This window comes from Lissotriton vulgaris, chromosome 3_1 (genome assembly GCF_964263255.1).
Source record: "Lissotriton vulgaris chromosome 3_1, aLisVul1.2, whole genome shotgun sequence".
Classification (NCBI taxonomy): domain Eukaryota; kingdom Metazoa; phylum Chordata; class Amphibia; order Caudata; family Salamandridae; genus Lissotriton; species Lissotriton vulgaris.
The window spans coordinates 350,821,169-350,842,935 of NC_141689.1; the positions used below are offsets into that span (position 1 = coordinate 350,821,169).

The window sequence follows — 21,767 nt, forward strand, 5'->3', positions numbered from 1 at the left end:
GTCCGTTGTCAGGATAATCTGTGGCACTGGCTCCTGGAACAGTCGGCCCTTGCAAAGGTTGTGTGGAGTCCACCAATGCAGAGAGTCGTATGCCCGACTGGTAACCAACACTAGGTCTGTTAATTGTCCCTGAGCCTGTGTCCACTGATTTGCTAAGCACTCCTGGAGCGGGCGCATATGCAACCGTGCGTGAGGGACTATGAAGATGCAGGAGGCCATCATGCCTATCAACTGCATGAACACTCTCGCTGGAAGTGAGTGTTTTGGTCTGAACTTTTGGATTAGAGACTGCATGCTGTCTATCCTGACTTGGTTTGGTTGAGCTTTGGCCGTCAGGGTATTGATTGTCGCACCTAGAAACTGCCGGACATGTGCCGGCTGAAGATGCGACTTTGGGTAATTCAACGAGAAACCCAGGTCGTGAAGGAGGTGAATGGTAGTCGACATGTCCGCGGCGCACTGTTGTTCCGACTTGGCTTGAACGAGCCAGTCGTCCAGGTAGGGGTAGACATGGATGTTCTGCCTCCTGAGGTGCGCTGCTACTGTCGCCAGGCACTTGGTAAACACCCTTGGGGCTGTGGTGACTCCGAAGGGTAGGACCTTGAACTGATAATGCCTGCCTTGGATAGTAAACCTGAGGTATTTTCTGTGGGACGGGTGTAGTGGAATGTGGAAATAAGCATCCTTGAGGTCTAAGGTTGCCAAGAAGTCCCCTTGGTTTAACAAGGGAAGAATCTGTTGCAGTGTAAGCATATGGAAATGTTCTGACAGTATATACAGGTTGAGGGGACGGAGATCCAGAATTGGTCTGAGAGATCCGTCCTTCTTTGGAATAAGGAAGTACAGGGAATATACCCCCGTGCCTCACTCCCCCACTGGCACGAGCTCGATTGCGCCTTTTTGCAGCATCACCACCACTTCCTGCTGCAATAAGTGCAAGTGCTCTGCGGACATAGGCCTTTGCCTTGGTGGAATGTTGGGTGGAGTGGATTTTAACTCTAGACAATAACCGTACTGGACAAGTTGTCGCACCCACCTGTCTGTGGTGATGTTTATCCAGACGGGCAGGAACTGCTGTAGTCTCCCCCCGACAGGTGTTAAGTGGTCGGGGGGCAGTGACAGAGAGTCACTGTTTGCTTGGGGTAGAGGAGCGTGAGTTGTTGTTCCCTCTGCCGCGTCCTCTGGTGCTGTTTCCTCTGTAGCCCCCCTTGTTTTGTTTGGGGTACGAGGATTGTGCTCCACCTCTAGAGAATTGTGACTGCTGACCCATCTGTCCTCTGGTGACTCCACGTGCACCTGAGCGACGAAAATTATTGCCACGAAACTGTTGTGATTGTAGGGCCCCCATAGACTTAGCAGTTTCGGTGTCTTTTTTAATTTTTTCTAGGGTGGTGTCAACATCTGGACCAAACAGTCTATCAGGATTGACTGGTTGATTAAGTATGGTTGTTTGAATGTCAGGTTTAAACCCCGATATGCGGAGCCACGCCTGTCGCCTCAGCATAACGCTAGTGTTAATGGTCCTAGCGGCTGTGTCCGCGGCATCAAGTGCACACTTTATGGCCGCGTTGGAGATCAGTTGTCCTTCCTGTATAATCATTTTGGTGCCCTCTTGAAACTGCGGAGGCAGGTGTTGCACAATTTGTTCTAGGGTGTCGTAATGCGACCTATCATAACGTGCCAATAGTGCCTGTGTATTTGCAATACGCCAGAAATTGGCAGCCTGCGCAGCTACTCTTTTGCCTCCTGCCTCTAGCACTTTCGACTCCTTATCCGGGGGAGGAGCTTCACCCGTTGTTTGGGAGTTGGCCCTTTTTCGGGCATTTGCGACCACCAGGGAGTCAAGCGGCAACTGTCCCCGAATGTATGCAGGGTCTGCAGGTGCTGGTCTGTACTTCTTTTCAATACGTGGATTGACCACCCTCGCCTTGGTAGGCTCTTTAAAGATGTCCGCAGCATGTTTGAGGACCCCTTTGAGCATAGGCAGTGTCTTTACAGTTCTTTCAGAAACTGAAAAAGTGTCAAATAGAAAGTCTTCTTCAACTGGGTCAGCATGCATGTCCACATCATGATTAGCAGCTGCCCTCTCAATGAGTGCATGGAAACCTGCAGAATCCTCTGTTGGGGATGCACATGTACTGAAAGGCTGTGGGTCCTGTCCCACATTTTGGGTGCCTTGGTCACCAATGTCATCATATGAATCTGGCTGTGCATCTGGTTCATTGACTGGGAAAGTGTATTGGTCATCTTCATCATATCCCTCACTTTCAGAGTGGTCTGGAGAAGGAGTTGGGCTCCTTCTTGGAGGGGGCTGGATAGGTTCCATGAGGCCTGAGGCGTCCTGGGGAAACTTTTTCTTCTTCAGGGGGATGACATAGGAGTCCACCGGCTGTGAAGTGATCCTCCTCTTGCAAAGGGTCAATTTGCCCGTTTCTGCGTCGATAAAACGCTCAGAATCCTCTTCTGAGTCGAGTACTCGACCTGAAAGTGCCCCTGCCGTTGAAGAATCCGACTTCTTTGGCGTCGATTTTGTTGAAAAGGCCTTCGGCGCCTCTTTTGGCGGCAGAAGGAAGAGGAGTTTACTCGCAGGCTTGACCGGAATGTCTATCGCCTTCTGTGGCGATGGCGTCGGCGCCGACGAAGCAGAGGCCTTCTCCCTAATTGTTTGTAGTGAAGAAGCGATGGGGGACGCGTCACTTACAGTGGCCTTTGGCACCGACGAGGAGGTCTTGACCTTGCCTTCGGATCCGACGTCCTGTTGGCCCTTCTGAGTTTTGGACGATGATGCCGTATCCGCCGACTCAAAGTCCTTGGACCGATGCGCAGATGTGCCAGCCTTCGATCCGTGTGACTTTGACGGCTCTGTCTCTACCACGCGTCCGACAAACGAAGTCCCAGTCGGAACTGGAGCCGTGCCGCTGGCTTTGGCGGGCTTTGCCGGCGTCGCAGCGGTTGACCTGTGCGTACCACCCTTCTTAGAGGATCCCTCCTCTGGCGCCGATTTCGACACTGTGGAATCGACAGATTTCTTCGACTTCTGTGGACCGGAGGTCGACGGAGTCGATGAAGCAGGGGTTTAGTCGTTTTTGGTGGTACGGCCGCCATCTTAGGGACGCTCGAGTCCTTAAGTTTCGGTTTCGATTTTGGGTCGGCCATTTTAGGTGTAGTCGATACCGTAGGTTTCAGTTTCGGTTTCGATACCGTCTGCGCAGCAAGTATGTCCGTGGCCGGGCCTGAAGGCGGGGCCGTGGCTTGCGCTACGGGGTCTTGGGTAAGGCCGACAGGCGATCCCGTGACCCGCTCTTTATGTCCGTAAACTTCGGGGCATAGCTCGTCCCCTGAGCTATCTTCCGCGGCCCCATAAACCTCTTCGACGTCCCCTACCTCGTCGACGTATTCAAGGCCTTGACCCACGACTCAGTCGTCGTCTTCCGGATCTGCCTCGACCTCCGTCTCGGGCGGGGAGATTTGAAGATGATGGCTCTGGTCCTCCTCTTCTTGGTCGTCGAAGATGTTTTCTGGATCCGGGGCCGCTTGTTTGGCCTCAAGGCGCACCGCGCGCCGAATCTTGAGTGTCTTCTTGGACCTGAAACTCGCACAGGCCCTGCAGTTGTCTTCGTTATGGTCTGGTGAAAGGCATTTGTTACAGACCGGGTGCACGTCTATATGTGGGTATTTGGACCCACAGAGCGGACAGAGCTTAAACGGACTCCGCTCCATGCTGGAAAGTCGCTGTCGAGTCGCGATGAGAAGGCCTCGATGTCCGAAGAGTGCAAATACTCCGCTGATTCCGGCTCCGAGAGACGGAAGAACTCGAGACCGCACGCAAACAATACCGACGTAAAGAATACAAGGCCTTTTGGCAGTTTAAAGTTATGTTTTCTCGGTTCCGACAGAGAGACGTCGAGACCGCATCCGAACCCAATGGCGGAAAAAAACAATCTGGGGATGGAGCCGATGCCCATGCGCACTGTAGTCCAGGGGAGGAGCCACCTATCTCAGGATACTTCGAAGACTCTTCCAGGACAACAATGTGCGATCATCCGGACCCAACACTAGGCGGCGATCTAATGCTAAGATATGAATTTAGCAGCCCACATGCCTCGAACCTAGGGATACCAAGCTCTTCGAGCCCAGTCCGGGGCCACAAGAATAACTTGGGCCCGGTCGCGCCTGATCTTCTTCAGCACTCTGGGAAGTAGTGGTTTAAGCAGAAAGGCGTACAATAGATCGCAGCTCCACTTGTGACTAAAAGAGTTACAGAGCGAATGCCACCTTGAAAATTCCAACGTGCAGAAGAGATGGCATTGCGCGTTCTCTTCGGTGGCGAATGGATATAACCAAGGCTCTCCCCACTGTTGAAAGAGACCTTGCGCCACCTACGAGTGCAGACGCCATTCATGATCCATCATGCACCTGCGGCTGAGTTCGTCCGCCCTGCCATTCAAGGAGCCTGCCAAGTGTTGAACTGTCAAGGAAATGCCTTGACGAACCTGCCATGTACAGAGACGCAGAGCCTCCTGACATAGGGTCCACGACCCCACCCCGCCTTGCTTGTTGCAATACCACATAGCGGTGGTGTTGTCTGTGTACACTGCACTACTTTCCACTTGATAGAGGGAAGGAATGCCTTCAGTGCAAGCAGGATCGCCCGGATCTCCAGAAAGTTGATATGGAGCCTGGACTCTGCCGAAGACCAGAGGCCTCTGATCTCCGCCTCCCCCACATGGACCCCATTCCAGGAGGGACGCATCTGTCACCAAGGTGTGCTCCGGTTGGGGAAGGGAGAGGGATCTGCCGCTGACTCAATGCTGGTTCGCGAGCCAGCACTACAACTGCTGTGCAGTGCCCTCCAAGATATGAACGTGCTCAGACTGGTCCCCTTGATGCTGTGCCCACTGGAACTTCAGGTCCCACTGCAGAGCCAGCATATGCCATCTGGCAGGATTGGTCAGCAGGATGCAGGAGGTCATGAGGCCCAGCAGCCTCAGAGTTACTCTGACCGAAACCTGGGACAAGGGCTAAAAGAACGGAATCAGACCCCGAATGTCTCTGACTCGCTGTTCCAGAGGATAAACCCAAAACTGGGCCGTGTCCAGAACCGCTCCGATAAAGAGGAGCTTCTGAGAGGGAACTAGGTGCGACTTTGGCATGTTGATGTAGAACCCCAGCACATGCAGGAGGTCGGCAGTAGTCTGGAGGTGGGAGAAGACTGCCTGGGGCGAGCCCGCCTTCAACAGCCAGTCGTCGAGCTAGGGGAAGACCGAAACCTCTGATCTGCGCAGAGGAGCTGCAACCACCGCTATCACTTTCGTGAACACCCGAGGGGCATTGGTAAGTCCGAAGGGGAGCACAGCAAACTGAAAATGCCCCTGGCCTGCCGTGAACCGCAGGTAACGCCGGTGGGCCGGCAGGACGGGGATATGAAAATAGGTGTCCTGCAAGTCCAACGCTATCATCCAGTCTTGCGGGTCTCGGGCAGACAATACCTGAGCAAGTGTGAGCATCTTGAACTTCTCCTTCGGGAGTAAGCGATTGACGTTCTGAAGGTCTAAGATAGGACGCAGGCCCTTGTCCTTCTTTGGAACCAGGAAGTAGTGGGAGTAACAACCATGACCTACTTCTGGCGTCAGAACGCGCTCTATGGCCACCTTGGCCAAAAGGGCCACAACATCATGTTGGAGAAGTAACAAGTGATCCCCCAACATGCGGTGGTACTGAGGTGGCATGGCTGGAGGGGTAGCCTCGAAGGAGGAGCCCCTTCGGACTATCCGCAAACCCCACCTGTCCGAGGTGATGGTGCGCCAGGGGGGTGGGTGATGGCAAATCCTGCCACCCACTGGCGTTTGGTGGGCCTGAATCACCGGACTAGGAAAGTTTGGAGGCAGTGGTGGCAGGGGAGGTGGTCGTCTGCCACGCCCACTGGCCCTGTGGCCCACCTCGGTGGGTCCCACGTCCGCACTGAGACTGTTGATGCTCAGGCCTGTGGCTCTGAAAAAAACGTGATTGGGTGCCCCCCCCCCTCCTTGGCCACGAAAGGAGTAAAAGCATAAGCGGAAGGAGTGCGCATGGCCGAATGGCCTAAGGACTTGGTCGTAGCCCGTGGGTCCTTAAAACGCTCCAACACACTGGCTGCCTTGTCGCCAAAAAGGCAAGTGCCATTAAAGGAAAAGCCAGTTGTCCTCAGCCAGGCGTGGTGGCGTAGCGCCACTGTCGTGGAAATCGCCCTGCCCAGCGAGTCGGGGGGTGTCAAGGCCACAACGAAATGTGAACTTGGCTGCGTCTCTCCCCTCAGCAGCAACGTCCGGGCCTCCTATGGACACTGAGGCAGCACCTGCGCAACCGTGTCCCACACAGAATGGGAATAACGGCCCCAGAGGCATGCGGTGCTCACAGACAGCAGCCTTGAACTGGTGAAAGTAAAAGTTATCTTCCCAAACTGTTCCAGTTTCTTGGATTTCCTGTCCGGAGATGCGGAAGGGAATGCGCTTGGGGACGCAGAGTTTTGGACGACCAAGCTCTCAGGGGTTCGGTGTTGAGAGAGGAAAATTGGGTCGCCCGGGGCCGGGCGATGGCGTCGGGCCAAATTCTTATCCACAGGAGCCCCTGTGTTGGGCCTGGACCAGGTGCTCAAAAGACCTACAGAAAGTGTGTCATTAAAGGGCAGCAGTGGCTCTGTAGAGAAAGACACTGGCCGGAGCACTTCTGTCAGGAGGCTAGTCCTGATGGCCATTGTAGGTAGCTCGAAGTGGAGATCCTCGGCTGCTCTACGCAACACCACAGAATATGTACCACATTTCTCCGTAGCCACGGTAGAAGGAGACAGTGTGCCAAGTGTTGGAGTAAAATCCAAGTCACCTGCATCCTCCAAATCTTCTTCCCAGACCCTCTCGCACTGGGCTGCGAGAGGGTCCTTAGACCCCTCCCAGTCCTCCCTAACCTGCCGGGCAGGCGGAGGGAGGTAGATGGAGAAAGGGGTTGAAATTCCCAAACTGCATCAGAATCGGCATTGATCGACAACGGTACGGCACAGTCTTCTCGTCGGGGAGGAAGCCGGGGACGGCATTGGCCAGAGAGCCAGCCGGCGGCTGAGCCGTCTACAGCAGTCGAACGAGGCCAACAGACATCGACTGGGATCCATGCATGGATCCACGAGGGTCTCTCGGCGTCAGGATCGGAGTTGTCGACTACGTCGTGCCGGAGCCGGCAACGCAGAAGAGCGAAGATCCCCAGTTAGACCCGAGGGGCCCAAATGCGTGCCGACGGGGCACCGATGGCCCAAAGACTCGTGCCATGGCTGACAGGAATTCTTGCACTGGGCAGGAGTCGCCGATGAATGAATGAAATGAAATGAAATGAATGAAATGAAAAAAGATTTATAAAGCGCATGGCTGCCCGGGAGCGTCCCAGCGCTGAGGGTGCAGTGGAAGTCTGAGGGGAAGCGCAGGGGGATGAAGAGTGAACTTATGGCTTTTGTGGGAAAAGATATGTCTTCAGGAGTTTACGAAACTTCATGTAGTTCGGTTCGATTCGCAGACAAGTTGGCAGGAAATTCCACAGTGTTGCTGCAGTGACCGAAAAAAGTCGCCCTCCAGGGCGGACCTTCCTGACTCTATGAACAGTGGCCAGGTTGCCTTGGGATGAACGCAGGGACCTGGTAGTTTTGTAGGGATGGAGTATTGTCCCAAGCATAGGGGACCCTTTGCTCTGAAGGGATCTTTGGGTGATACACAGACCCTTAAATTTGATCCTTTCCGGGATAAGCAACCAGTGGAGAGCTCGGAGTGCTGGTTTTGCCGATGTTCTCCGGGCGGTGCCTGTCAACAGCCTCGCTGCTGCGTTTTGGGTGCGCTGAAGGATATTAATGGTGGATTCTGGCGCAGCCATAAAAAGGGCGTTGCTGTAGTCTAATCTAGATAAGATAAGACCTTAAATGAGCAGCTTTTGGGATTGTGTCGGAAGTAGGGGGAGAATCTTCCGGGCTGAGCGAAGTAGGCCCACACAGGTACCAGCCGTCTTTTTGGCCTGTGTTTTCAGGGAGAGGTCTTGCTCCAGCCAGAACGCTAGGCTTTTGAGTTCTTTCTTTGGTTGCGGGAGATCCCCTAGACACAGTGGCCATATGGAGATGGGAAGGGAAGTTATTCGCTGACCGAGAAGCATGAGCTCTGTTTTTGTGCCATTTAATTTAAGTCGCGAGTCACACATCCAATTATAGATTCCTGCAAGGCAATCATGCAGCTTTTTGAGGTTGTCCTTTTCCAGGGAGAGTGAGACGACCATTTGGGTGTCGTCAGCGTATGTGACAGCTTTGATCCCAAAGGGAGTGACAACATCCTCCAGGGGGGCCATATAAATGTTAAATAAGGTAGGGCTCAATGAAGAGCCCTGAGGAACCCCACACTGGAGGGGAAAAGGCTTGGAGCGCGCGTTCCCTTTACATACCTGGAAGGTTCTGTCCTTCAGGAAGGATGTGATCCATCGCAGTGCGGTGCCTCTCACCCCTAGGTTAAGAAGGCGCTGGATCAGGATCCCATGGTCTACAGTGTCGAATGCAGCGCTTAGATCCTCCTGAATCTAAGATGCACCTTGCTTCCTCAACCACTGTTAGAAGATGGACCCGGAAAGGGGGGGTAGGCCATGGGCAACTGCCTAGGCTCCGCCGGAGTCTCGGGGGTGGAACCACCCGCACCCTCAGCCATGTCACGCGACAGGCATAGGGAAGGCAAAGAGCGATGACGCTTCTTCGACTTCTTGTGCTTTGCCTTTTGTGACTCAGAGTGCATAGACATCATCGAATGATGGGGATAGCGGCTCAGCTACCGGTCCCTCGACCTCCCTCGGGACTCCCAGGCACACACGGTGCGGGTCAGTCACCGACACCGTGCGAGTACAAGCGACGCAAGACTTAAAACCGGGCATCCCTATACACCAGGAGTCGATGACTCAAAAAAACAGAAAAAAGTCCCAAAAATAACTCGGTCAAAAAGTCACTGGGGGTATCGCTCTCTCCGGATCTGCGCTTGATGGCACGGAAAAAGAAAGAACTGACGTCAGCATGTGTGGGTGCGTCTAAGTAGCTCCAACAATGTCATCTCGGCGACTACCACGCCAATGACTTATGCGGAGCTGCACAACGACGCCTACCGACGTGCAGGAGTACTGATGACGAAAACGTTCCAGATCCAGTCTGACATCTGGAGGTAATTCTGAGGAAAGGAATCTATCACTAACATGTTTCTTTCAGATGAAAAATATTTATTTAAAAAAAGAAGAGTAATTCTCTCCGTTTTGCACGTATACAGCTAAGGCTTTAAATGAAACCGTATTGAAGTGTAGGCAAGGTCAGACTTTTGGAGGTGAAACAAGTAGAACTTGATGTCCTGAACTGCAGGTTTAAGAGCACCAAGGTGTTTGAAAACGTGGATAATTACTAATCTCTCATTTCGCTGCATAGCCGACTCGTGCGGTAGGACTGCAAAATTTTCGCAAGCTGTTTATACATCCGTGGAGAAAAAGGCAGTCGAATGTAGGAAAGTGCCCCTTTTTGACAGTCACCCCCATTCTTTGCAGGGTATCTGATGCAATTTTGACAGAAGTGCACTGAGTTCCAGCTATCCAGTGCCAGTTCTCTTTTCCTAAAACTGCACAATTGCTCCCCCAATTGGCAATACCTTCACAACCCCCTGTAAATCGGAGCCACTCGGACTCAGACCAAAGGCGTCGGGTGCAGTGGTGGTTCCAGGCGTCAGGTTTCTTTGTCCTCAGCAGGCTCAGAGTCGGTCTTGGGAGTTTCTTTTGAACAGAGCTGCTGTTCACAAGTGATCCAGTCTTTGTTGAAGGAGGTCAGGCCTCCCAGGGGTTCTGGAGGTCACTGGCTGCAGGACAATGAGACTTTTGGTACAGGATCTTTAGTAACTGCAGACGGGCCAGTAGGGCTGTGGCCAAGTCAGTTCTTCTGTGCAGACTCCTCTGCTGGGCGCCCTCTTTCGTCCTTCTTCATAATTTGTGGGAATCTGACTTCTTAGTTCAGGCCTGCCTCCTATATACTGTATTTAGGGGGCATTATAGGGGTATCAAGGGCAGTAGCCAATCGGCTACTGACTGTAGGGTGACGTCACCCTACTGTGCTCACCCCACATGGGGAGTGGGCACAATCCCTAATCCTCATTGGAGAGTAGCCGCCATCTGCAAGATGGCGGGCACTGAGGAGTGAGCTTCACCTCACCTACCCCACCTGAAAGATAGGGTTGGCAGAGCTGGGCACCCCTCTAGGATGTACTTAATGTTCCTTCCTGTCTTCCCGCCGAAAAGGAGGAGAGACTGGAAGAGGACCGGCTCTTAATAGCAGGAGAGGCTGGGTGTCACGTTACAAAAGCAGCAAGGCCTTTGAAGCTCCTCTACCACTGATGGCTCTTCCTGGCCTGGGGGAGGTGTGACCACCTCTGCCCAGGAACGGCTTTGTTTCTGGGCTCGGGGAGCGAAAGCTCCCACCCCAGGGGACGAGGAACATTTATTGTGGCGGCAGGCTGGTGTGCACCAGTCAGGGAACCCACCAGAGAGGGGGCATTTTTAAGATGCCCTCTGAGTGCATTATATAATAAATCTTACACTGGCATCAGAGTGGGTGTATTATGCTGAGATGTTTGCTGTCAAACTTCCCAGAATTCAGTAAAGCCATTATGGTGCTGTGGAGTTTGTAATGAAAACTCCCATACTCTATACTCTTTGTGGCGTTAATGCACTTGCAATGTCTAAGCATGGACTTAGACACAGTAAGGGTACAGTTCTCATGGAACTGTACCCTCACCAGTGGTATGTGTGCCATGTCTACTCTTCTGGGTGCATTTATTAATAAATCAATCACTGGCATTAATGTGGGATTAATACAAGATTCTGGGAGTCTGCCATTACGAACGCCACAGCTCCATAATGGCTTTACAGAAAACTGGGAAGTTTGATATCAAACTTAGCACATTAAACCCGCACTGATGCCAGCGTGGGACTTAATAAAAAATACACTCAGACGGCATCTTCGAGATGCCCCCTGAAAAACGACCTGTCTCTAGTGTCCTAGCTGAGTGGCTGCTCACCAGCTGCCACCACCAGACATGTTTCTGGACCCCTGGGTTAAGAGTCTGCCGCTCTTTGGGTCCTGAAACAAAGCACATATTGGGTCAAGATGCCAAGCCCCCACCCACAGGATGGGTAGGGTCCACGAAGGAGAAGCTTTAAAGGCTTGCCGCCTTTGTAAGCTGACCCAGCCCTTAGCTTCTCCCAGTTGGGGCGGGAGAATCAGCGGGGAAACCAAGATAGGAGGAGAGGTGTGCCCACCATTGTCGACCCCCATCCCTCAGGTAGGAAAGGCTAGGCGAAGCACAACTCCCAGTACCCGCCATCTTGAAGATGGGGGGGACTCCGCCAACCAGAGTGAGGCTTATTCCACACTCCCAATGGAGTGTGGTATAATAGAGTGTACCCACTCCAAGGAAGAGACCCATTGGTCCCAACCATTACCAACCTGAAACACCCCTAGATTTAGTATTATGGGGCAACCCTGAACCTTGCCTCTTCAGATAAGAAGAAACAAAAAGAAGAAGAACCAAAGAGCTACGCTGAAGGAAGGAGGAGGAAACCAACTGACTTGGGCAAAGCCTTAGTGGCATGTTCCGACTTCTACCTGCTCCAGCGAAATCCCGATGTGTCCTGCAGCCAGCAGCCTCCCAGAACACATGAGGACCTGCCATGCCTTCCCGATCCAGAGTTAGTCTCCCATGAGCACGGGATTTGCTCAAAAACTGACTAACTCTTGTGAAAATCCACAAGTCTGCACCACTCTGCACCAGATGCCCAAAGCCCAATTTTGAGTGGCCACGAAGAGGTCTACCTGGCGATCCTGACCTGGGATCTAATGATCCCTGGCCTGCTTCGAGCATCCCGACAACACTTGCAGCCCCTTTCTGGAGGATTCCACAAACTGCGGCAAGAGCCAGTAAGAAGAATCTGACGCCAAAAGACACCCCTGCACCCAACGCCCCATGGCCTTGGATGGAACTACTGACTGTGTCTGGGCATCCCATGGCATCCTAACTTACCTCTCCAAACAGTGGTCGCCTCCAGAAGATCTTCGTGCCCAAGCGTGCAGTGTTTGTGCAAATCGGTAAATCCCCATTTAAAGCAACAGGGCATCCTATGCCAAAACAGCGCCCCCCCCCCAAGCCCTGAGCTTAATTACAGGGACTTTTCTCCCACAAACTTGTGGCATGGTCGTAAGCAGCCATCAACCGGAGGCCCCCCTATAGCCCCCTGGAGAACATTGGGCCTCAGCACTCTGCACCCAGCCACCTAGCGCCGCTGAGGGTGCTTTGAGAGTTTGAGAGTGCATCCTTGACCCTGTGGGAATTCTTGTTCTAACCCCAGAAATCCAACTCCCAAAACTAAGTACTTACTGTTAGAACAATAACTTAATTTCCTCCCTGTTGCAAAGTCATCCTGTGCCCTGGGCACCCCCCCAACTTTTTGCTGACTGGAACTGGTGGTAACGGACTCTGACTGACGCTGGGCTCTGTTTAACCAGGCCCAGGGCCAATGCCAAGCTAAAAGGAACCCATTAAAATACAGTTACTACACCTAACATACACTAGGGTGCACTATGGTATGGTGGGGTACTCCTGTAATTGGCATAACCTACCCCATAAGCCCCTAGTATGTAACAGGGCAGGGGATTGAAACTACAAGTCTCAAGTATCCTGGGGCATGGCCAACAGATTGTCTGCACCAACATGTGTGCAGTGCTGAAGCCTGAGGTCAGTTTAAAAGCAGCACTGGTTGCCAGGACAGCTTTTAAACCTTAAATTGTGCCCAAACTCTACTTTGGGGGTTCGGGCCTCGAGCGGCGCGGGCCGACTGCTGGAGCTCGAGGCGCTTACGGGACCGCTCCCGCCTAGCCTTCGACGTCAAGGCCCGACAGTCGGGGCACGACTTGTCATCGTGGTCGGGCCCCAGGCAATGCAGGAACTGGCGATGGGGGTAGGTAAACCGACATCAGTGGGTTGCAGTCGGCACAGGGCTTGAACCCGGGCATCCCTACCGGCACCAAAAAGGATCGAAAAAGTTTAGTCTAAAAGTGACTAAAGGGTACCACTTTCTCCGGACCTGCACTTGCTGGTGCGGAAAAAAGAAGAGCTGACGTCAGCGCGGGAGGGCAGCGTCTAAGTATTCCGACCACGTCATCCCGGCGACGACGACGGGCGCGGAGCCGAAAGACTATGCCTACCGACGCGCAGGGGTACTGCTACGCAAAATTTTCCGGATCCAGTCTGGGGATATTCTAAGGTAAGGAAACTAATACTAACAAACCGGTTTCTTTCAGAAACGTAATTACTTACCTGCTTTAAGTTGAGACCCCAGTGCTGGACCTAAGGGCCCAGTACTGGATTACAAAAGTAACAAGATCGTACTTTACCTGCAATCTGAATTTTCTCCCTTTGGATAACATTGCCAGATTTCTGTTGAAAAGTTTTTAAGTGTGAACTTTTAAAATAGCTTTATATTTCTGAAAAATCACTGCAATAACTAGAACGTTTTTACTGAATTGTTTTCAGCTTAGATCCCAGGACTGAATCTAGGATCCAATCCTGGAACTACCAAAGTAATCTACAAAGTAATCAACTGTATTTATCTAGAAAACCCCTTGAGCTCAATGCTAAATTGTGTTTAGAATTGTGTTGCCTACTGCAACACCTGTACCTATTGCGTTTACAAAGTTTATTGCCTTTCTGCAAAGTACTCATCTGAGACCTCTCATATTGAGAACAGTATATTTCGATACCTGTTGGTTCTAAAAGGAATATGCTACTTACCAGTATGCATCTGTTCTTGGCATGTAGGGCTGCTGACATTCATATCTGTGCATAGATCGCCGCCTAGTGTTGGGTCCGGATGATTGCACTTTGTTGTCCTGGAAGAGTCTTCGAAGTATCACAAGATAGGTGACTCCTCCCCTGGACTACAGTGCGCATAGGCATCTTCTCCATCCGCAGATTGTTTTTCGCCATTGTGGCAGAGATGGAGATAGTAAAGTAAGAGATGGCTATGCAAAAGATAATGCTGCAGCTGCGACAGGCACCTGGGAGGAGGGCGGGCGATATGCGTGTCAGCAGCCCTACATGCCAAGAACAGATGCATACTGGTAAGTAGCATATTCCGTTCGAGGCATGTGGGCTGCTGAATTCATATCAGTGCATAGACTGTATAGCAGTATCTCCTCTAGCGGTGGTTACCTGTACCAGCTGCAGCACTTTGAAAAAGAGTTTTGAGGACAGCCTGGCCTACAGCAGCTTGCTGCTTTGCTTGCACGTCTACACAGTAGTGTTTTGTGAAAGTGTGTATGGTAGTCCATGTGGCTGCCTTACAAATGTCTTCGAGAGTAATATTCCCTAGGAAAGCCATGGATGCCCCCATTTTTCTTGTAGAGTGTGGTCTTGGGGGGACCGTTAAAGTGCGTTTGTCCTTTTGATAGCATATTTGAATGCATTTAACTATCCATCTGACTATTCCTGACTTTGATATTGGATTTCCTTTATGTTGTGGTGAAAAAGCAACAAATAATTGCTTTGTCTTTCTAAATCATTTTGTTCTGTCCACATAATAAAGCAGAGCTCTATTTACATCTTGTGTGTGTAGGGCTCTTTCAGCTACTGACTGGATTTTGAAAGAACACTGGCAGTTCTATTGATTGATTAATATGGAAATTGGAAACGACCTTTGGCATAAAGTTAGGGTTTGTTCCAAGAACCACCCTGTTAGCATGTACTTGCATGAAAGGTTCTTGAATTGTTAGTGCTTGTAACTCGCAAGAGTAAGGTAATGGCAATCAAGAATGCCACATTCCATGTAAAGAATTGCAGTTCACATGAGTGTAGAGGTTCGAAAGGAAGTCCCATAAGTCTGGTAAGTACTATATTTAGATTCCAGATTGGGGAAGGAGGGTGTCTTGGAGGGATCACCCTTTTAAGACCCTCCATAAAAGCCTTGATTGCTGGTACTCTAAACAGTGAAAAGTGTTGCCTGTTTTGAAGGTATGCTGCTATAGCAGCAAGGTGTAGTCTTATAGAAGAGTATGCTAGGTTGCATCTTTGAAGATGCAGCAGGTAACATATAATGTTTTGTATGGAAGCATCTAACAGGTTGATTTGGTTATTGTTGCAGTAAATAACAAATCTCTTCCATTTAGCTGCATAGCACGCTCTTGTAGTTGGTCATCTTGCCTCCTTAATGATGTTCATGCAGTCTGGAGGCAAGTTAAGGTATCCAAATTCTAAGACTTCAGTAGCCAGATCGCTAGGTTCATCTGATTGGGATCTGGGTTTTCTCCATGGTTCTGAGTTACAAGATGGGGTGCAAGGCACAGCCTTTGATGAGTAACTACTGAAAGCTACAGGAACGTTGTGTACCATGGCTGTCTCGCCCATGTGGGAGCAACTAGGATTAGTGTGAGTGACTATTGCCGCAGTTTGCGTGCCACCAGCGGAATCAGTGGTGCTGAGGGAAAAGCGTAAAATCTGCCTGGCCAGTTCATCCATATCGAATTGCCCTGTGACAACGGATGTGGGAACCTGGCGGCAAAGTACTGGTATTTCGAGTTTTCTTTTATGGCTAACAGGTCTATCTCTGGGTGACCCCACTCTTTGAAGAATGGCTGGAGAACTTGGGGGTGAATCTCCCATTCGTGTAGTTGTTGGCTGTGCCTGCTGAGCAGGTCTGCTATCTGATTGTCTTTCCCTGGAGGGTATTCTGCTAGAAGAAAGATGTATTTTGGAATTGCCCACTTCCATATGCTCTGTGCCAAGTGGGACAGCTGTGGAGAGTGTCTTCCTCTCTGTTTCTGGATATAGTACATTGCGGTCATGTTGTCCGTCCGGATCATCACAGTCTTGCTGTACAAGTATTTTTGGAATGCTTTCAGGGTTAGGAATATCGCTAGCAACTCTATTTGGTTGATATGCAGTTTCTTCTGTTTGGTTGTCCAGAGCCCTTGTACTGTGTAGTGAAGGAGGTGGGCTCCCCAGCCTGTCAGTGATGCGTCCGCTGTTAGTACTAGTTGTGGAACCGGCTCTTGGAACAGTCGCCCCTTGGAAAGGTTTTGTGGGTTCCACCACTGCAGAGAGTTGGGAGCGCGACTGTCTACCAACACTAGGTCTTTTAGTTGTCCTTGAGCCTGGTTCCATTGCCGTGCTAGACATTCTTGCAATGGACGCATTTGAAGTCTGGCATGGGGACAATGAATATGCAGGAGGCCATCTTGCCTATGAGCTGCATGAAGACTCGAGCTGGCAGAAAGTGTTGTGGCAGAAATTTGCGAATGAGCATCTGCATGATGGCTATCCTCGCTGAGTTTGGGTATGCCTTTGCCACAGAGGTATCTATAGTGGCTCCCAGATATTGTTGTGTGTGGGACGGTTGCAGATGCGATTTTGGGTAGTTTATCGAAAACCCTAGGCTGTGTAGCAGCTGAAGTGTTTGAGATGTGTCTCTTGCACACTGTTGGTACGATTTTGCTTGTATTAGCCAATCAACTAGATACGGGAACACATGGATGTGTTTCCTCCTGAGATGTGCAGCTACTGTCGCTAAGCATTTTGTAAACACTCGTGGAGCCGTGGTTACCCCGAAGGGCAGAACCTTGAATTGGTAGTGTTGACCTTCTATTGTGAACCTGAGATATTTTCTGTGAGCTGGATGGATGGGTATGTGAAAATACGCGTCCTTGAGGTCCAATGTTGCTAGGAAGTCTCTTTGCTGTAGTAACGGGAGCAATTGCTGTAGTGTGATCATGTGGAAGTGCTCAGACAGTATGTATTGATTTAGGGGTCTGAGGTCCAATATTGGTCTGAGGGTACCGTCCTTCTTGGGAATAAGGAAGTATAGGGAGTATACTCCTGTCCCTTGGTGTTGGAAAGGGACTGGCTCTATGGCCCCCTTTTCCAGCATGCATTTGTTGCAGCAGGGTGATGCGTTATTTGGACATAGGACGGTGTCTGGGTGGTATGTTTGGTGGGGTAGAAGTGAGTTCCAGGCAATAACCATACTGGATAATTTTATCTCACCCACCTGTCCGTGGTAATTGCGTTCCAGACAGGTAGGAATTGTTGGAGTCTGCCTTAGACCGGTGTTAGGTGGTCTGGAGGTAGCGTGATGAAGTCACTGTTTAGTGACAGTGGAGGCTCTGGTGTTATTGCCTCCACGTCCTCTTCCCTTATTATTGTTGCCTCTATAACCTCCTCTGTTGGAGTTTTTGGCGAAGGAACCTTGTGTGTTGCCTTTGTATGAAGATGACGTTTGCGAGGTATTGCCTCGTGTAGCTGCCCTGTATGAGGAGCGTCGAAGGGTACTTCTATGTTGCTGAAACTGCAATGCACCCATTGACTTTGCGGTTTCTGTGTCCTTCATTTTATCTAAAATGGTGTCGACTGCAGGGCCAAAAAGAAAGTCTTGATTGACTGGCTGGTTAAGAATGGTGGACTGCACTTCGTTCTTAAAGCCCGAAATACGCAGCCATGCATGTCGCCGTAGTAAAACGCTAGTGTTAATAGACCTGGCTGCGGTGTCGGCTGCGTCAAGCGCACATTTGATGGAGGCTTTTGTAATTAATTTTCCCTCCTGTATGAGGTCATCAGCTTGGGCTTTAAAAGGCTCAGGTAGGTGTTGCATTAAGCTTTCAAGCTGGTCGTTGTGTGCCCTGTCGTAACGAGCTAGCAGAGCTTGTGTATTCGCAATCCTCCATGAATTGGAGGCCTGTGCTGCTACCCTTTTACCTGAGGCCTCTAGTATCTTTGATTCCTTATGGGGGGGGTGGGGGACTTCCCCCGTTGTCTGTGAGTTGGCCCTTTTTACGTGCATTAGCCACCACCAGTGAGTCTAATGGTAAATGCTCTCTGATGTAGGTAGGGTCTGTAGGGGCTGCTCTATACTTCTTCTCAATCCTGGGATTGATTACCCGTGCCCTGGATGTATCTTTAAATAGGTCAGGTGCGTGTTTTAACACTCCCTTTAACATAGGAAGTGTTCTGACACATTTTTCTGAAGTAGGGAAGGTGTCAAATAAGAAGTCTTCTTCTACAGGGTCATTATGCATGTCTACATTGTAGTACTGTGCTGCCCTGTCTATTAGTTGGTTGAAGACAATGATGTCATCAGTAGGGGACGGCTTAGTTGGATAAGAGGAGACATCAGGGATGGAAAGGGTGTTATAAGGGTCAGTTGGCTCCTCCCATGGTTCATTTTGGGGGTCAGGATCTTGTGGATAATCATAATCAGGCTGTCGATCCTCCCCTGTGTTCCCCTCATTGTCCCCAAAGTGAGAAGGAGAGTAAGGAGCAAAAGGTGTAGTAGGCATAATGGGATAGAAAGGAATGAAGGGTCTAGAGGGAGAAGTCCAACGTCTTTCTTCTTTAGTGGAATAGGGTAATGAGGGTCAGTGTTCAGTGGCTTCTTCTTCCTGTGTAGGATTGTGACTTTACCAGTCTCAGGATTAATATATATTTTTGCCTGGTCGTCTGATGGATCTGGGTGGAAGAGTACTTCCTCTACAGTCCTTGGTTGTGTTTTTGACTTTTTAGGGTCGATAACACCTTCTGCTTCGACGACTTTTGGTGTTTTCGTGCTTTTCTTCGGCTTGGGCCCTTTCTTCGGGTCGACGAGTGATTTCGGTTCGACACGTTTCTTGTGCTCGACAGGCTTTTTTGGTTGAGTGTCCTTTGCCGAGTCGATGGTCTTTTTTGGATCGACTGGTGTTTTCGGAGCACTTGTCTTTGAGTCGATAGCCTTCTCCGGGCGGGTTACAGGTTCGATAGGGCACCCTTTCCGTCGGTGACCTTTGTCGGTTCGGCGACTTTCGGTACAGCTGGCTTGTTCGGGTCGACTAACTTCTTCGGGTCAGCGCCCTTCGGCTGGGTGTTCTTGTTCGGTTCGACGATTTTCTTTGGGTCGACACCTTTTGGCTGAACGGCCTTTTTCGGGTCGACTGTTTTCTTTGGGTCTACGCTCTTGGGCTGTACAGCCTTCTTCGGGTCGACGCCCTTCGGTTCGATAGCCTTTTTGGGCTCTGGAACCTTATTAGGGATGACGTTACTTGGCCCTGTAGTCTCTGAAGGTTTCGGTTTCGGAGCCGAGCCGGATGGCGGAGTTGTCAAATGTTTCTTCGGATCTTGGCTAAGGCTTCTTGGCGATGCCACGACCGGAGCCTTCGGTAACTGGGTAATTGGTGTCGGGGGCAGTGTACTCACGATTTCCCCCCGGTGGGATCTCGTCATGGGAGTCCGAGTAGTCCTCGATGGTGATGATCTCTAGGTCCGAATCTGAAGCTTCTGGAAGTTCTTGGTCATCATCGAAGATGTTGTCCGGTTCCGGTGCCTGTCGCTGCATCTCTTGCCTAGCGGCCCGTCGAATCCGTATGCTTTTCTTAGACCGAAATTGGGCGCAGGCTGGGCAGGTTTCTTCCTTATGGTCTGGTGAAAGGCACTTGTTGCATACTGAGTGCTTGTCAGTATGCGGGAACTTGGAGTGGCATTGTGGACATCTTTTGAACGGGCTCCTTTCCATCAACAGCAGGCTCACGTGGCATTGAAAAGGCCCAATGGCTCAACGGCCTGCGTCAACGACCGGTTCGAGATAGAAAGCTTGATCGAGTCAAGAGGTACCGAGCGAGAACAATACCGTCGAAGTCGAAGGCCTTTAGAAAAGTTTTGTTTCGATTTCGAAGTTGGAGTATAGGAGTAACATCCAAACCCAATGGCGGAAAAAAACAATCTGAGGATGGAGAAGATGCCCAAGCGCACTGTAGTCCAGGGGAGGAGTCACCTATCTTGTGATACTTCAAAGACTCTTCCAGGACAACAAAGTGTAATCATCCGGACCCAACACTAGGCGGCGAGCTATGCACAGATATGAATTCAGCAGCCCACATGCCTCCAACATAAAACAAATATATCTTTGATTTAAAAACAATTGACCTGGAGTTCAGTCTTTAAGTGTGTGAAACCCTTTGCTGTGTACAACAAATGCTTTACACTGTCCTCTGGTACTGCCTTACTGCTCGACCAAGCTACCACTGTAGAGAGTAAGGCCACACCTGGCTTTAACCTGTTATACCTCTGGGGTTTGTGGACTCTATACACACTGCACCTTATTCTGGTCCAGTATATATAGAGCCACTTTCTCACACTTTGCACTTTGAAAAATCAACACTTTGCGTTATGGGGGAACCAGTTTTGCGGTTAATCAGGTAAATGCACAAATTACAGTTCCGGTCATTTGGACAAGGGTCAGGTAAGTACCAACACTCCACCACCAGGGACACAGGACGTCTGGGTGCAGAGGTCAAAATTGGAGTTTGGTCCAATGCGTTTCAATGGATACTGGGGGTCCTTGGAGCCACGGTGCTTGCAGGTAACTGGAGCGGTTGCAGGGGCCAAGCTTTGGGTGTTAGGACTAGCACTGGTGGGGAGGGGAGGGATTACAAACGCAGCACCAAACATACACCACCAGTGTTCAGGGTGCAAACACAGAGTTGGGCGCCCAATGCAATCCTACGAAGTTTTTTCTATATGGAAACAGGCGTTATACCGGAGGGTCCAGGCAGAACACCAGCAACAGCACAGGTAAGTTGAGGTGTTGGGGATCTCAGGGGCACTGCTGGACGAGCTCACCAAAGTTGCAGGTGCGCCTCTAGACATCAGAAATCTTCTTACCAGGCTTGTTGCGGGGGGGACCCTGCAGATTCACTCTGCAGGTGCCGTTATGGAGGTGAGGAGTGGTCTGCCCACTCTGGATTTGGAGTCCTGGTAGCTGGGGAGACGTCACTGGGCAGTTGGGCCACTCAGACTAGGGCAGTGGGTGTCGGGTGCAGAGAGGATACAAGTCACAGATAAGCCTGGATCAGGAGTCTCGCTGTAGGTTTCTTCTGGACAGGTCCACTGTTCAATTGAAAATGGAGTCTTTGTAGAAGGCAGCAGTCCTCCCAGGGGTTTCAGAGGTCACTGACTGCAAGAATGATTGCATGTTCATTGAAGCTGGAGACAGGTTTGTAGGTCGGGGCTATTGGCAGTCGTCTTCAGTCTTCTCTGCATGGTCATCTTCTTTCTTTGTAGGTTGTTGCAGATCTAGTTTCTAGGACTTGGGGAGCCACTTGAATACTAAATTTAGGAGGCGTTTTAGAGGAGTAGTTTGTAGGGCCAAGCCAATGGGCACCTTACCTGGGGTGGCATAGACCTAGCCCTGATTGGAGGGGTCCTCTCATCTTTAAGGTGGCGGAGATGGAAAGATGTGCTTCACTTGCCTCCACGACCTTAGGAGATGTGGCACGTCTGCTCAGGATGAGCATTGTTTCTGGTCCAAGAAAGCAGGGGCTCTCTACCCGGGGGCCATAAACATGTCTGGCTGTGGCTGGCGACCACACCAGGGTTGGTAGGTTTTATGGGGCCACCTCTGGGGTGCACAATAAATCCCACACTTGCCTTTTTGTGAGTAGTTTGGTACCAAACACTCCGTGTTCAGTGAAGCCATCATGGTGCAGAGGATATCGGGTTGTTGAGTTTCCAGTACTCTCTATGGCTTAACTGGCACTTTCAATATCAAGGAATGGACCCCAATATTGTAGGGGCCTATCAGCTCCTGCAGATATGCCCTCATCTGTGGTATAGTGCACCCTGCCTTAGGGCTGTGAGGCCTGCTAGAGGGGTGACTTACCGATGCCTTCAGGCTGTGCTGGT

At 50.9% G+C, this 21,767-nt stretch overlaps 1 protein-coding gene across 2 annotated transcripts in view; it reads right to left on the reverse strand.

The window, feature by feature from the left end:
* The window catches only part of RICTOR (RPTOR independent companion of MTOR complex 2), a 1,569,237-nt gene that overhangs the window by 1,064,633 nt on the left and 482,837 nt on the right, over positions 1-21,767 (reverse strand). The gene's annotated exons all lie outside the window — the stretch shown is intronic.